This window comes from Lytechinus variegatus, chromosome 19 (assembly GCF_018143015.1).
Source record: "Lytechinus variegatus isolate NC3 chromosome 19, Lvar_3.0, whole genome shotgun sequence".
Classification (NCBI taxonomy): domain Eukaryota; kingdom Metazoa; phylum Echinodermata; class Echinoidea; order Temnopleuroida; family Toxopneustidae; genus Lytechinus; species Lytechinus variegatus.
This window is the reverse complement of record NC_054758.1, coordinates 20,666,955-20,682,981: the sequence shown is the minus strand read 5'-3', so window position 1 is coordinate 20,682,981 and position 16,027 is coordinate 20,666,955. Positions and strand designations below refer to the sequence as shown.

The 16,027-nt window shown below is 34.8% G+C and overlaps 1 protein-coding gene across 3 annotated transcripts in view; it reads right to left on the bottom strand.

Annotated features, from left to right (window-relative positions):
* The window catches only part of LOC121405818, a 46,359-nt gene extending 36,351 nt beyond the window's left edge, over window positions 1-10,008 (bottom strand). The window contains exon 1 of one of the 3 annotated variants that reach the window (XM_041596777.1): window positions 9,988-10,008. The gene's annotated coding sequence lies outside the window, so the exon portion shown is untranslated. Of the gene's footprint in view, window positions 1-806; window positions 933-8,484; window positions 8,505-9,987 lie in introns of those variants that run through there. The other 2 variants (XM_041596778.1, XM_041596776.1) reach the window with 2 other exon arrangements.
* Window positions 10,009-16,027: the final 6,019 nt, after the last annotated feature.

Below are 16,027 nucleotides of genomic sequence, written 5' to 3'. Positions count from 1 at the left end.
TTCGAAGATATATACCTCACCTAAAAGGCAATGCGAGCGCGAAGCGCGAGCGAAAATTTTATAGTGTATAGTGACATGAAATATTTCTAAAATTATTTTTCAAGTCTTCCCCTCATCTTATTTTATTCATTCGTCTATCTCCTTCTATGTTTCCCCTTCCCCCCTCTTTTCCCTTCTTTTTCTTGTTTTCTTTCTGTCTCCCTTTTTTTTTCTTTTTTGCTCCGCCAATAGGAGGGGGCGGGCCCCTCGAGGCCCCCCTGGATCCACCTATGGTGGTTTATTACTTTGATGAACTTTCGATATTATGGATTAACTAACATGAACAATATTTCGATACAAAGAAAATTTACACAAAAATTACGGTAAATTGTCAATTCGTCCACTCACCACATGGTCTAACATTCATTTGGTCTAATGCCATTCCATCCATCAAAATTTAATCTAACAACCATTTTGGTCCAATAACCATTTCGTCCAATCACCAGTTCGTCTATGACCATTTCTTCTCATTACCAGTTGGTCCAATATTCGTTTTATTTTCATTCATTTTGCCCAATTAACACTTAGTCTACTTGGACCAAATGGTATATGGACTAAAATGGTTTCGGACCAACTGGTTATTATACGAAACGGTGAGTAGACAAAATGGCAATTAGACCATGTGGATAGTGAACGAACTGACGGTAGACAAAATGATAGTAGACGAGTTGGCAATTGGACGAATTGGCATTGGACCAAATGTAAATTATAACAAAATTACTAATTAAAATAACTGAAAGACCAGTATAAAATAGTCACATTCCTACCTTGTATCTTGCTTGAATGATCGAGGAGCCAATTGAAAGGAAAATGAAATTCAACTGACGAAAAGAATAAGTTCCTGATGATTTTTCTTTATTGTCAGTTGTGTCAGAGCTATATTAAGGACTGGTGCGTGAACCTAAATAAATACAGTAGTCGTTTAATGGTGATGTGGAATATTTCGCTTAGAAATCTTTATTCCCTTTTTTGTTTTCATCATATTAACACTCGGTGTGTTTGGAAACTCGCCAAGATTCAGACCTTCAGAAGAATTGTAAATATGCTTTACTACGGTTACACTTCGTAATTCCGAAGGTTCGTAATTCCGAAACACGTAAATTGCCTATACCTCGATGTTCAATAATCCGAAAACGTAAAAGGGTTCGTTAATCCGAACATTTGTGGCGTTATTCCGAAGGTTCGATAATCCGAAAACGCAATAAGGTTCGATGTTCCGAAGGTTCGTAAGTCCGAAAACGAAATAAGGTTCGTTGTTCTCAAGGTTCGTAAGTCCGAAAACGAAATAAGGTTCGTTAATCTTTACGTTTTCGGCCTAACGAACCTTCGGAATTACGAACCTCATTTCGTTTTCAGATTAACGAACCTTCGAAAGTACGAGCCTCATTTCGTTTTCGGATTAACGAACCTTCGGAATACGAACCTTCGGAATTACGAACCTTCGGAAATAAAAACCTTTGGAATAACGAACCTTCGGAATAACGGAGCTTCGGAATTACGAATGTATGCGACCATGACCTGAGTTCCCAATGCGTCTCATGGTGCTTGTTATAATCCGTGGAAAAAAAATCGATCTTCTCCAAAAGTGAAGAAAATTTGAAATTTATACTTAATTTACATTAATTTCGGTTACTTCCATATCCAACATACAAATCAAATTCAATTAACATAAGCATTTAATAAGAGGGACAAGTGAAGAACGAGGGGGTAGTTCTTTTAACTATTTCAACACGATTTAAAACTTGATTTAAGAGCAAGCAAGTGAGGGCCCCTTCTTACAAACGGACTTACAAAGCTTCGGAACAACTGGGCGTTGTGGCGTGCGCCTGTAATCCAAGCTGTGGGGAAGTTACAAATTGATGCAGAGGTTCGAAGTTCGTGCCCTGGTCACGTCTTCCGGATGGTGACGTTAAAGGTCGGTCCCAGACGTAAATAATCATATCTGATTGATACACGTCTGACAAAACTCAAATACACACACACCTTCTTACAAAGAATTGCGATTGGTCCAATCAACCATAACTATGGACGGCCAGCAACGTCAACATCTAAGATGCATGTTTGTTCACAATATTTTCTATGATGTATATTCATACATTTATCGTTCTCTTGAAGATTTAGTGTGATTTATTTATTTGAATTTATTTATACAGGATAAAAGACATGATCGGCACAGCTGTTTTACATCATGGTCCTGATACAGCAGGTTAAAAAATTGAATATATATACATTTATAAAAAATCATCAAATAGATTAAAAATAACTAATACAATTTAACAAAGTAACTTGGGAATTCATGATATAAAACTACAAAAAATAATATAGTAATCTAAGAGAATTAAAAGTCGAAACAAATTATACATCAATAATTCACAAAAAAGATATGTAGAAGTGCGACAAAATTAATATTCAGGAGGTAAGGTAAAAATTGATAAAATAATAAATATGACATTAGTTAAAAAAGGTAGCTTTATAAAGACGTTTAAAAGATTGCAGTGATTTGATATTTTGCGTTGATGTTGGCAAAGAATTCCAGACTTTTATAGCAGCATATTTGGATGAGAGTTTAAAAATTTCCTTATTAGGTTTGGGCAAGACTGCGTTTAGGGGGATATGATTTCTAGTATTGATACCATGTCTGTCAAAATACATTTCAATTTCATTACACAATCTAGAAGTTGCAAGCCCATAAATGCATTGATATGCTAATATACTAAGAAAATAGTCACGTCTTTTTTCAAAAGGCTGCCACATTTCCCTGTTTTCTATAAGGAGATAGCGCAAATTTCCTGTAGAAAAAAACACACACTGATGGATTTCCATAGAGTTACGATTGAATGGCTTAATCGTAATTCTTTGTAAGACGAGCCACTGGTGAAATAATATTGAGCCGGATGTGGTGCAACATTTCGTCCACACTCTTAAAATGGATTCAAATTCGCAAACGTCTCTTCTCTGAACAGGTGTTATATCAATCTGCTAAAATTCTGAATCTACTCTATCATTTTCTCACTAAACATGCTAAATTAACTACAGTTATTTTATAAGCTTCAAATTCTATCCAATATAAAACAAATTCGGCTGTTCTTGTGACAACCAAAAGGATTGCCAGAGGCTTAACTGACATAACTTCAAGTAATGTATGCAAAGTGGATTTCATCAATGTATTTCCTTCATAAGGAAGATGTTATATGAGTACCTTTTTGAAATAAGATCCACATGAAATACTTAGAAATCTGAACGATATAACAGGCTGTTCTGTGAAGATTTCCTGTTGACTAACGATCCCGAATTACCATATATATGCGTCACTTTGTAGGTTCGTAGGTTTTGCTATGTTCGACGTCACAACAGTACACACGCTAGATGTAGATTTGATTCATATATGGTAATTTTGCTGAAATGGGAATCTGGAAACAAATTTAAATTTTATTCAACTTTTAGACAACGGTGAAAGACATCACACCAACTGATGTAACTAACAGGCAATGTCAGTGTCACTTTTTTTCTTTTTCAAGATTTTTTCTCAACTTATTCCATAAATAGGTATCACATGCACAAATACATCATAATTTAAGAAATAGCATACATTCTTTAAAACAAATTCAAATAAATGGTTCATTTTGTACACAACATTTCATTTTTTCGATGCACGTTCTCTCCCTTGTTTCGATTTTTTCCAAACCAAGCATAAAACGATCAAAACTATGTTTCATATTCCTGTATTTACATGAATAAATGAAATATTTTGCAAATGTGTTTCAATGTGTTACTTTATCACTTTCAAAGGATAATATTTTGTGGGCATTGTGGCCCAGTGGATTAGTGTCCGGACTTTGAAATAGAGGGTCGTTGGTTCGAATCCCAGCTATGACGTAATTTCCTTCGGCAAGAAATTTATCCTCATTGTGCTGCACTTGACCCAGGTGAGGTGAATGGGTACCCGGTACACTCTTAAATAATATATGTGTCCGACCGATAAAATTGGTCAATATCAACCAAAATTTTGGTCGATTTGAACCAATAATTTGGTTGCTTTTGACCAATTTTGGACACATAAACCAACAGATTGGTCATTTTAACCAATCCTTTTTTAGAGTGTAGGATTTATTCCTTGAACGCTATAGCGCCTATTAAAAAGACGGCTTAGCTATGTACAGCCGGGGTAATGATATGATATCAAGTATCAAAGCGCAGTTGAGTATGCACATAGTAACTGCGCTATATAAATGGGCATATTGTTATTATTATCATCGTCATTATTCTTCTTATTATCATTGTTGTTTTTGTTGTTGGTAAGTTCCTAGGAAGGAAGAATCATGAATATAATCACCTGCAACTAACTAGGCCTGATGTGATAACAAATGAAGTCGGTTCCTCTGGATGACGGATATATTTCAAAGTGTGTTCTGAATGATATTTTAAGATGAGACGTGAAATACACAGTAAAGTAGACTAATTACATTGCAACAATATTGCCCGTCTATGCATATATGCTAGACATAATGAGAATGCAGACTACACTGTATATCATTCACTTGTATTGGCTTGGGATATATTTATGGATATTGCACCGTCATTGTGTCTTGTGATCATTAGGGTAACAAAACAAAAAAAGCGGAGAAGTAGGCCATGGTGGCACCCTTTTGTTCGACGCTGAAAAAAAAAAATATGAACGGTTATTGTCGGTTGGCAAAGACGTGATGTGCGAATCTTTCTGCCAGATAAAAGACGAACCTCAATACATCCACACGATGCACGAGAGATGCAGACAAACTGTACAGGCTATTTCTTGTAAAAAAATAGAATCATCAGAACTGCGATGGTTGTACGACGTGGCCTGTCTTGTTTAATGCCATTTCTTCCATAATCGCAGTGGTGGGTTAAAAATGACGACGGCAATGATGATTACATTTTTTATTTTGCCCTTTCTCTTTCCTTTTATCTCTAACTCTCTATTTTCCTTTCTCTATCGTCTGTGTTTTAAAATATTTTTCCCATATGAGTATGATGTCACATTATCTGTTATGCCCATGCACTGGTGCAAGTATAGGTAATTTTTGAATATACAATGCCGGTTGAGGAAAGATTTTCAAGTCTATCTTCTATATCATAGACTGATAAATTGAAATCGATCGACTTGAATCTTTGCCAGTCTCTTACGAATTCATTTTATTAATATAAAAAAAAATGCATAAACATAATTTCAGATAAACAAAAATTCATTGGAACAAGTGGGGATATGACATCATCATTTTCCTCATTAAATATTCATGAAGACATGATGCAGAGAACTGTTTCACCGAATCAATGCCAATCTTTAAAATGCCATAACTTTGTCAATCCTCGTCCAATTTTGAAAACATTTTCTGTGTTTTGTTTGTCTGATTTGTCTATCTGTTCAAATCATAACATTTTCAGCATGGATTACCCCTGTAACCGTGAACATATATATTTTTTAATATTTGCCTCTGGGTAGAGGCCTAATTCTGGCGAGAATTTCATGAAACGAGAAGTCAGTGATTTGACTTATGTTATAAGCTACTGAAATCCTTGCATCTAATTGGCTCAGAGCTAAATAGTTTGAGGGAAATTCACTGGCAATTTTCCTAAAACGTATTATGCACCACTGACTATTTTTTAAAAGGACGTTTATATAGAAAGTGCCCTTTGTAAGTTGTTTCCCTTCAAAAGAATAAAGGGGAAAAAGAAGAAAAAAATTCCAGAGAAGTGCCACACTCCCGATACAAATAAACTGGATATAGTCTGTAATATTTTATAGAAATATGAAATTTTCCATGGGTTGTTTGAGTGTATAGGCTGTGTGGCATGTTTGATCATGCTGGCTGCATAATTTATGTGCCCTGCTATGCAAATATTTGTATCGTAAATCATGCGTTTCTATTTGACTAACACAACCTTACATTTTTCGGCGCTTTTTTTCGCTTTCCCTTCTCATAATATTGGACATAATTATGTTGTTTTGGTGGCTATTTTTTTAAAATTGAGATATATACATATATTTCAATAATTTAAAACAGGAAATTATTATACTAAGTATCAGTCTTCTTTACTTGGCATTGGATATTAAAAAGTAGAACATAATATGATTCTAAGATGTCTCTTAAACCGATATGTACAATACAATAAAATGAAATAAATCATTAGCTCTCTAAAAAAAACTATGAGAGAAGAAGGTATGTGCATAGAGTGTTATAAATGCATTGATGGTCTGTAAGTGTAAACTGTGTGTGCAGGGGACACGAAGCGCCCTCTGTTGCTCACGTTAGGTTTGAAAATGAGCTCAGTGGTGTAATATGAGTGTACACACACGTCCCCACTCTGGCGATTAATGATAAATGAGTCCCCAGTGGTCGAACCACAAGAGTTTGTCTGTGTATGTGTGCATATGTTGTCGTAGGGTAATGTGTAGGTGATAGAATTTGTAATGACCCTCTCCTGAGGACATGCATTATCGTCCATTTTACCAATCAACCGGGGACGTCTCTGGTCGAGATAACCATTATAATATGCTTCCTTCTCTGTTAAAGAGAAATTCCAGTAGTTGCAGTAAACACTGATTTCATGAGAAAGTCTGTAAAACAAGGCTTAATTGTCAGTATATCATCAAGGATCTAGATCTGGTACAGTTACATTAACTGAACTTTGTGAAATCTTGAAATCTACGCTTAAAAATGTTCACACCGAAGATCCCCAACACAGTTAAGCGCGCACGTGGGACAATGTATAATTATTGCTTAGGGCGTCGGGCCCGACGCTCTAACGTACCCGAATCCTGTGCTTATTTGATGATTTCTCAGCAATTACACAATTTCTTCCAGAATCCTTTGGCACATGCGTTTTATTTATACAAACAGACACTTTGGTGGTCATTTCATTGGATTTTGTACGAACTCATTTTATCGTTACCAAAACTAGCATTTACCTTTAAATTCATATTTTATTCATGCTTTCACAAGTTATTATAGGCCCTATGCTAAATATGAATATCATTTTTTAAATCCATTTCTCAACTCGTTTAAAATCCATATACTTTATCCGGTCAGTCAAACTCGAGTTCAGTGTATGTTGGTGATGTGTATGTATTCTTAAGGTGGTCATTGCAGCATCATCAGGCTTCGTTCTAAATGAATATATTAGACGAATCCTTTACATCATCATGTAGCGAGTGTATATCAGAATCCAATGGGTAAAATGTATAAACGTATTACTAAGTTATTCAGGGAGTTTTTTGTTTTAATTGGTCTAATGCCAATAAGCAACTCGTCTAGTGTCATTTGGTTTGCCATCAAGGGCCTGTTGCATAAAACTTTTTACCTGAGAAAACTCTGGTAATTACTGAAAACTAAGGTTAGTCTGATTTCTGCTATTGACTTTAACACAGGGGGAAAACTCTGGTAAAAACAACCTGAGTTTTCTCAGGTAAAAAGTTTCATGCAACGGGCCCCAGTTCGTCCACTATCCACAGGGTCTAATTGTCACTTTGTCTACTCATAATTTCGTCTAATTAATAGCCAGTTTGTCTATAAGCCATTTATCCAATGTACCATTTGGTCTAATTTGACTAGGTGATGGCGAAACGAATGGAAAGAAAATGGGCATTCGACCAACTGGTAATGAAACGAAATGGTCATAGACGAACCGATCATTATTAGACGAAGTGATTACAGTACCACATGCATGCTTATTGGACCGAATGGTTGTTAGAGGAAATATTGTTGAACGGAATCAGGGAATTGCATTAGACTAAATGAAGGTAGACCATGTGATGAGTGGACGAGCTGACAATAGACGATAGACGAATTGCCTCTTTGCCCTCACGTTCCCGATAAAACTCAAGACCCAATCCGGGAGTAAAGACTACTTGATTATCAAAATTCACTGGCCTACATGGAGTGTATGGAAGGCTTAATGATAAATCAACGAACCCCCAAATAATACTTTTAATCAAATTTTGCCACATTTTATCCGTTTTCTGGAAAGTGTTGATGGAGTTTCATTACGGAAGCCATTAAGGAGCGCACGTGGTGTATGATATCTACTTCGAATTACAATTCTTGACTAAAAATGTTTTATTCCTTTCATCATCATTATCGTTGCACAGTAAATAAATGCAGAAAGTGATATCAACAGCATCTTTAGCGAAATAACCGGATAAGCATACTCAGCTTTGTTAATATAACGAAAGTTTTCTTTTCCTGGGTCCAGGATAAATAATTAGTATTTTATATGATTGTACAACACCGATAACATACAACATATATCAAAATAAGACAATTCCACAACATTAAGTAACAAAAAACAAACAAAAACATACGAGGGCGTAACCTTCCCTTTCTTTCGAACATGGAAACAAAAGAATATCATACATGAACCGAGAGGATATACATGTAGATGAAAGATATAGAAGTTTTGGTTTCTTACCTGTCGAAGAAGACGGTGTACCTCTGTAATAGTTTCCCGTTTCAGTGTGTAGCAAGACGAATGTTTTTGCCATGCGCATGTGCAGCGATTTCTGGAGATTTTTTTGTCACGGGGGGCCGGGGGGGGGGGGTGATGATGCAGAAATCCCTTACCAATAATTGGCGATTGTATAAAATTCAATATATACATATATTTATTCTTAATCAATTAATTAAAAAAAATCATTTGCTTTTTATGGGGGGGGGCATTTCCCCCGCTCCCATCATCATGTTTATGCAAATTAATATAGACCACGTAGAGTGAATCGTTCATAATCGCAAGAGCGCCTTCAGCACTCAGTACATTGAACATTAGCGCTTTTTAGCCTTGTGTGTATGCATAATAAGCATAATTTATTTGGCTTTAGACCAGCAGAATATTTAAAGGGGAAGTTCACCCTGACAAAAAGTTTATTGTAAAAATAGCAGAAAAATTAATGAAAAATATTGCCAAAGGTTTGAGAAAAAAATCATCAAATAATTAAAAAGTTATTAGAATTTCAATTATTTGATTTGTGACGTCATATGCAAGCAGCATTCCTACATAGCGAATGGTAAAAAATCAATGAAATGTCATTTTCTCAGAAAATTGAAAATGGTTTTCACTGTAACTTTTGTATATCAATAGACAAATCGTTTCACACCCGATCATGAAAAGAAAACGAAATTAAGTCATCAGGAACCATACAAAATTTGAAATTCATACATTTTAAATTACATAACACATGGGGCAGCTGCTCGTTTATGACGTCACAAATAAAAAACTTTGAACTCTAATAACTTTCTTACTCTTTAACGGATTTTCCTCAAACCTTCACCAATATTTTTTACTATTTTTTCTGCTATTTTTACAACAAAGTTTTCTTCAGGGTGAACTTCCCCTTTAATCCGGGAGTAAAGATTACTTTATAATCAAAATTCACTGGCCTACTTGGCGTGTACGGAAGGCTTAATGATAAATCAACGAACCCCCAAATAATACTTTTAATCAAATTTTGCCACATTTTATCCGTTTTCTGGAAAGCGTTTATGGAGTTTCATTATGGAAGCCATTAAGGAGCGCACGTGGTGTATGATATCTACTTCGAATTGCAATTCTTGACTAAAAATGTTTTATTCCTTTCATCATCATTATCGTTGCACAGTAAATAAATGCAGAAAGTGATATCAACAGCATCTTTAGCGAAATAACCGGATAAGCATACTCAGCTTTGTTAATATAACGAAAGTTTTCTTTTCCTGGGTCCAGGATAAATAATTAGTATTTTATATGATTGTACAACACCGATAATATACAACATATATCAAAATAAGTCAATTCCACAACATTAAGTAACAAAAAACAAACAAAAACATACGAGGGCGTAACCTTCCCTTTCTTTCGAATATGGAAACAAAAGAATATCATACATGAACCAAGAGAATATACATGTAGATGAAAGATATAGAAGTTTTGGTTTCTTACCTTTCGAAGAAGACGGTGTACCTCTGAAATAGTTTCCCGTTTCAGTGTGTAGCAAGACGAATGTTTTGCCATGCGCATGCGCAGCGATTTCTGGAGATTTTTTTAGTCACGGCGGGGGGGGGGGGGTGAGGATGCAGAAATCCCTTACCAATAATTGGCGATTGTATAAAATTCAATATATACATATATTTATTCTTAATCAATTATGTATTTATGTATTTACTACTTATTTATTCATTTATTTATATACCTCTCTATTCATTAATGTATCTACTTATTCGATTTCATTTAATTTGTTTCTTTTGATTTTTCTATTCGATTAGTTAACTTTATTTTATTTTAATTAATTTGATATCGTTTGGTTAATTTAATTTCTTTTAATTCAGTTTTACTTCCTTCTATTTCATTTAGCAATAAATTAATTTTAAAAAATCATTTGCTTTTTAGGGGTGGGGGGGGGCATTTCCCCCGCTCCCATCATCATGTTTATGCAAATTAATATAGACCACGTAGAGTGAATCGTTCATAATCGCAAGAGCGCCTTCAGCACTCAGTACATTGAACATTAGCGCTTGTTAGCCTTGTGTGTATGCATAATAAGTACAATTTATTTGGCTTTGGACCAGCAGAATATTTAAAAGGAGGTGGGATTCCCCGCGTGGGGAATTCCACACCGGATGTAAATGCTCATAGCCCTGGAAAAAGGGGGATGCTGGGTGTATTATTATCCATATACTGCATAGCCCCTGGAATTCTGGTAGGTGTTACACAATGGAGAAATGGAAGCAAAATAACCTATAATATGTATACCCCCTACTTTTCTTCTGTTTGTTTGTCAAATTTATCTGGACCAAAGGACTTTAAGGTTTTTTTTGTTTTTTTTTGCAGTGAAGCCCATTTTCCTTTGCTTGTCACATTTCTCGGGACCAAATGACCTTCATTTTTTTCGGTGAGAACCTCCCCCCCCCCCCCATTTGGCTTATCAAAATTTACATCATTCCCCCTGTAAATTTTTTTTTAAAATCCTTCCCAGGGCCTTGTAAATGCTAAGGGCATTTTGACATGACGCCAAATAGCAAGTACGAGACTCATTATCTCGTTGAGTTCTTCATTGCATTCAATTTCATATTTGATCAAATCAATCAATTTACCTTTGATTGCTAAAAATTCATTCAAATATTAGTGTACGGCTTATATAACATGAAAACAGGGTGGTATCAGTATTTAAAGGGGAATCCAACCCAAATAAAAACTTGCTTTTAGAGGAAAAAGGAAAATCAGACAAGTTGATAGATGAAAATTTGAACAAGATCGGACAAACAATAAAAAAGTTATGAATTTTTAAAAGTTGTGAATATTGGTAATCACTATACCTATGGAGATATCAAATCGGCAACAAATGTGATGTCAAAGTGATGTAAGGCAAGGACTACTCTTCCATGTACTCCAATACATAAAATGACTAAAATTACATTTTTATCAAATGTTTTACTTCAAATTATATTTTTCTTTCATGAGGACATACAACAATATACTACCTAGGCTATATTTAGATTAAAGCCCCAGAGGAATAGGTACTTAAGAGAAAACCACAAATCACTGATAATAAAGTACATGGCCTATGGGAAAGTTGTCCTTGCCTCTTGTCATAATTTACTTACCAAGTTGCCAATTTGAAATCTACAGAGTCTTGGAGATTTCAATTCTAAAACAGCCATAACTTTCTTATTGCTTATCCGATTTCTTTCAAACTTTCACCATTCTGTTTTATTTATTTTTCTCATTCAAACACAGCATATTATGACCAGGGCTGGATTCCCCTTTAAGGCAGTTTTGCTTTTATGTAACTACCGATTAGTTAGGGGGAAGCGAAACAAACTTTAATTATTATTAACAAAAAAACCGACTCTGCTCATTCACAACATTCATTTCTGGTAAAATGTCTATTTTAAACACATATTTTGAAGACAAAATATTAAAATACGACCGATTTTATTTTATAAGAAAATGATTAAAGATTTTCACTCAATTCCATTCATCGTTATCTTTTGTCGTTTTTTGAAAAAAGAACAACTAACATCTTATATTAGTACTGGCTGCACTCGACGACAACATTTGAATTATTTCACTGAAAATCCACCATAAACCATAAGCAAAAGTGCTCGTGTGTCTTCACAAAATATGTAATATAAACCATGTTGTCATCAGCTTGATCATTAGGCCCATTTTCAATTTTTATAAAGAGTACATATGGGGACCATCTTACAAAGAGTTACAATTGATCCGATCAATCACAACTATGGAAAGCCAGCAGCATCAACATCTAAAATACATGTTTGTTCAAAATATTTTCTAGAAATGACGTAAATTCATTCATTTGCTGTTTTCTTGACAATGCAGTATGCTTCTTTATGTTTTCAAAGGACATTGAGCAAATTTCCTAGAGAAAGTATTATGACATTGATGGATTTCCATATACTTGAGAATGATCGGATCATTCGTAACTCTTTGGAAGATGGGATCCTGTTCTCTATGGCCCTGGGAAGCGGAGTTGCTTCAGCATCCCCAAGATTTTCCCGAAGGTTCTGCCTGCATGTGGGGAGTATTACACGCAGCACACCATGGAATTCTAATAGGCGTGGCAAATTGGAGGAATGTAAGGATTTTTTTTTTGCTCTCCGATTTTTTTGGACCAAAACGACCCTTATTTTGATGTAAAACCTTTCTTTTTTCCTTGATTAATTCATTGGGACTAAATCGACCTTTATTTTGTAGTGAATACTTTTTTTTCTCGATGAATTTACTTCAGCATCCACAGACAAAAAAAATATTCCCGTGGCTCTGCTGTTCCCATCTTCGATGTTACGAGAAAAACGTGCAAAATTCTGCTCATGATATGTATTATCCTTTTTCGTGCACCACTGCATTTCTATGGAGACGAAATGTAAAAAAAAAAGATTGATTTGAATGACTAGATATCAATATCTTTATGTCCAACATGGCATGATAATACATGGAATTCCGGGGTTTGTTAGACATGTTCGACATCGATGAATCAATCCCCATCGTGCCCATCTTATTATTCAAGGCAATTCGGAGCGTGGGTTAAGGCATGGTTGGTGGCACGTACCCCACTTACGAGAATGTTGTATCTATTTGTTTGACAGCATATAATTATGCCGAGGTATATTAACGTAGGCTGTGGAAAGTCATTTTCTTATCAAAATGGAAGTTTAGCTTGAAAAAGCTTTTATTATAGAATTAGCAGAAAAAATATAAAAAGCATTGCATTGGGTTTGAGGAAAATACATTCAATTTTAAAAAGCTATTAGAATTTCATGACATTTTTATGTGACTTCGTATAAGAGCAGCTTCCCAAAACGTGAATAAAAAAATGATATTTCCTCAAACACAATTATATGAATTGTTGTTTTTTACCTTCAGTAGGGCGTACATCAATAGACAATATTTCACACCCGCTCATGAAAGAAGAAAGTTTGTAGTCAGCCTGAAGCGTTAATTGTCTTAATTATGGAAGGAAACCTTCAATAACAAGCTTTGCTTTTCAGAATGTTTCTATTTCATTTTCATAACGTTATATTAGATTTGGCTTTACTTTGTAACTTTGTTGAAATTTCAGAATGTAAAAAATTCGTTATCAATCAATCAATTGAAAATTTACACTTTTCATAAGAAAAATGGGACACCTGCTCCTAAATGACGTCACAAAAATAACTTTCGCCAATTTGTGTTAACACTTTTTTATGGTATTTCTGCAATGAACTTTTCGTCAGGGCAAACTTACCCTTTGATACCACTCAAAATCGCCTTTTTTAACCACACAGGTTATGATTCTGAATTCCCATCATTTTGTGTCGTTAAAATGAAATTCTTGATAAAAATGGAATGTTTGATATCAGAGAATGTGAAGATGGGTGTTCACATGTACAAGACATCAGTATACACTCCCTAAAACTTCCAGATGTGACCCTCCCCCATCAGCAAGCGAGTTTACTACTGTATCATATACTACTACTGTTACTACTACTACTAATACTACAACTACTTTTACTGCTGCCGCTACTACTACTACTACTGCTGCTGCAACATCTATTACTACTGATATTACAACAAAAACAACAACAAAAATGACAACAACAACAACTACTACTACTGCAGTCAAACCTGTGTTCGTGGTCACCTGTCTATAGTGGCCAACTGCCTATAGCGGTCACTAAAAGCGATTCCCATGGAGGCTGATTGTGTGTATAAGAATCTGTGTATAGCAGCCACCTGTCTATAAAGGCCACATTTTGTGTTTCCCTTGGGTGGTCACTATAGACAGGTTTCACTGTACTACTTTTACTGCTGCCGCTACTTCTACTAGTACTACACTACTACTTTACTGCTGCTGCTGTTGCAACATCTATTACTACTAATATTACTACTGATATTACAACAAAAGCAACAACAAAAATGACAACAACAACAACTACTACTACTACTACTATACTACTACTACTACTACTACTACTACTACTACTACTACTACTACTACAACTACTACTACTATACTACTACTACTACTACTACATTACTACTATTACTACTACTGCTGCTGCTACATCTATTACTAAAACAACGACAATAACAACAACAACAACTACTACTACTACTACTACTACTACTACTACTACTACTACTACTGGTTGCTGCTACTGCTGTTACTTATATAACTGCTACCATTTGCCATTATCCCTAGAATGGTTTATTTCATTATTGCCATTGTTACCATCATTAGAATAAAATCATGGTAATTCTTATTCCTATTATCATCATCATTAACATTATCATCATCATTATCATCATCAAAAACTTGACCTCACTCTTTGCAATATTTTTGTTTCTCATTGCCATCATCACAATTATAATTAGGTCAAGAGTTATCTGTCTTATCTACCAAGGAGGGAGGAGAAGCAATTTTCGAAAAAGATTTGTTGGCCAATCAACATGATCAAATGGGCGGACAAAATATGAGGTAAATACCCACAGTTTTAAGTTAGGCATAGACTTTGCTACGTACCAAGTGTGACGTCATGATGATCATCCCTCGTCACAGTATGTGGTTCTTAAAGGTCAAGCCCAACCCCAAGAAATGTTGATTCGATTAAATAGAGAAAAATCAAACTAGGATAACGCTGGAAAATTCATCAAAATCGGAGGTAAACTAAGAAAGTTGTGGCATTTTAAAGTTTCGCTTTAAAGAGTGATATGCACAACTCATTGACATCCAAATGTGACAGTCAACGATGTCCCTCACTCACTATTTCTTTTGGTTTTGTTGTAATTCCACATGTTCAGTGTGGAATTAATCGTTGTTTTATTTGACAGTGAGGAGAAAATTAGAATATTCCATATTTCATATAATAAAACACAAAAGAAACAGTGAGTGGATGATGTCATCAGTCTCTTCATCTGCCTACCGATCGGGATGTGTATATAACTGTTTTTTGAAATTTAACGAAAATTTAAGATGTCATAACTTTCTTATTTTACATCAGATTTTGATGAAATTTTAAGTGTTAGGCTTGTTGTATTTTCCTCTTTTTATTCAAATCAAATATTTCTTGTAATGGAATTGCATGTCCTTAAACAAGTTCTCCTTTTTTTGCAAATTCATCTGATTCAACGCAAATACCTTGGTAAAACTTGATAATACTTACATAACAGATTTGTGGAAATAAGTCTTCAGTAACAGATAACAAATATCAGACTTTTCATTGATATTCTATGTCATTTAATTCAAACACGAGGCATACAGAATGGAATGTATTTCAGGTCTGTACTGAACTCAAAGTGGTTATGAGATTTAAAGAATAAAATGGCAAGAACTGATGAGTAAAGAAATATAACTTAAATAACTGCTCAGTGTTTTGCCACCATGAAATAATAAATAGTATACGATATTACATGGCATGTGAAAGACTTTCCTATTTGTTTTTTTTCAAATCTTCTTTAGGAATGAAACGCTGATAGCAAT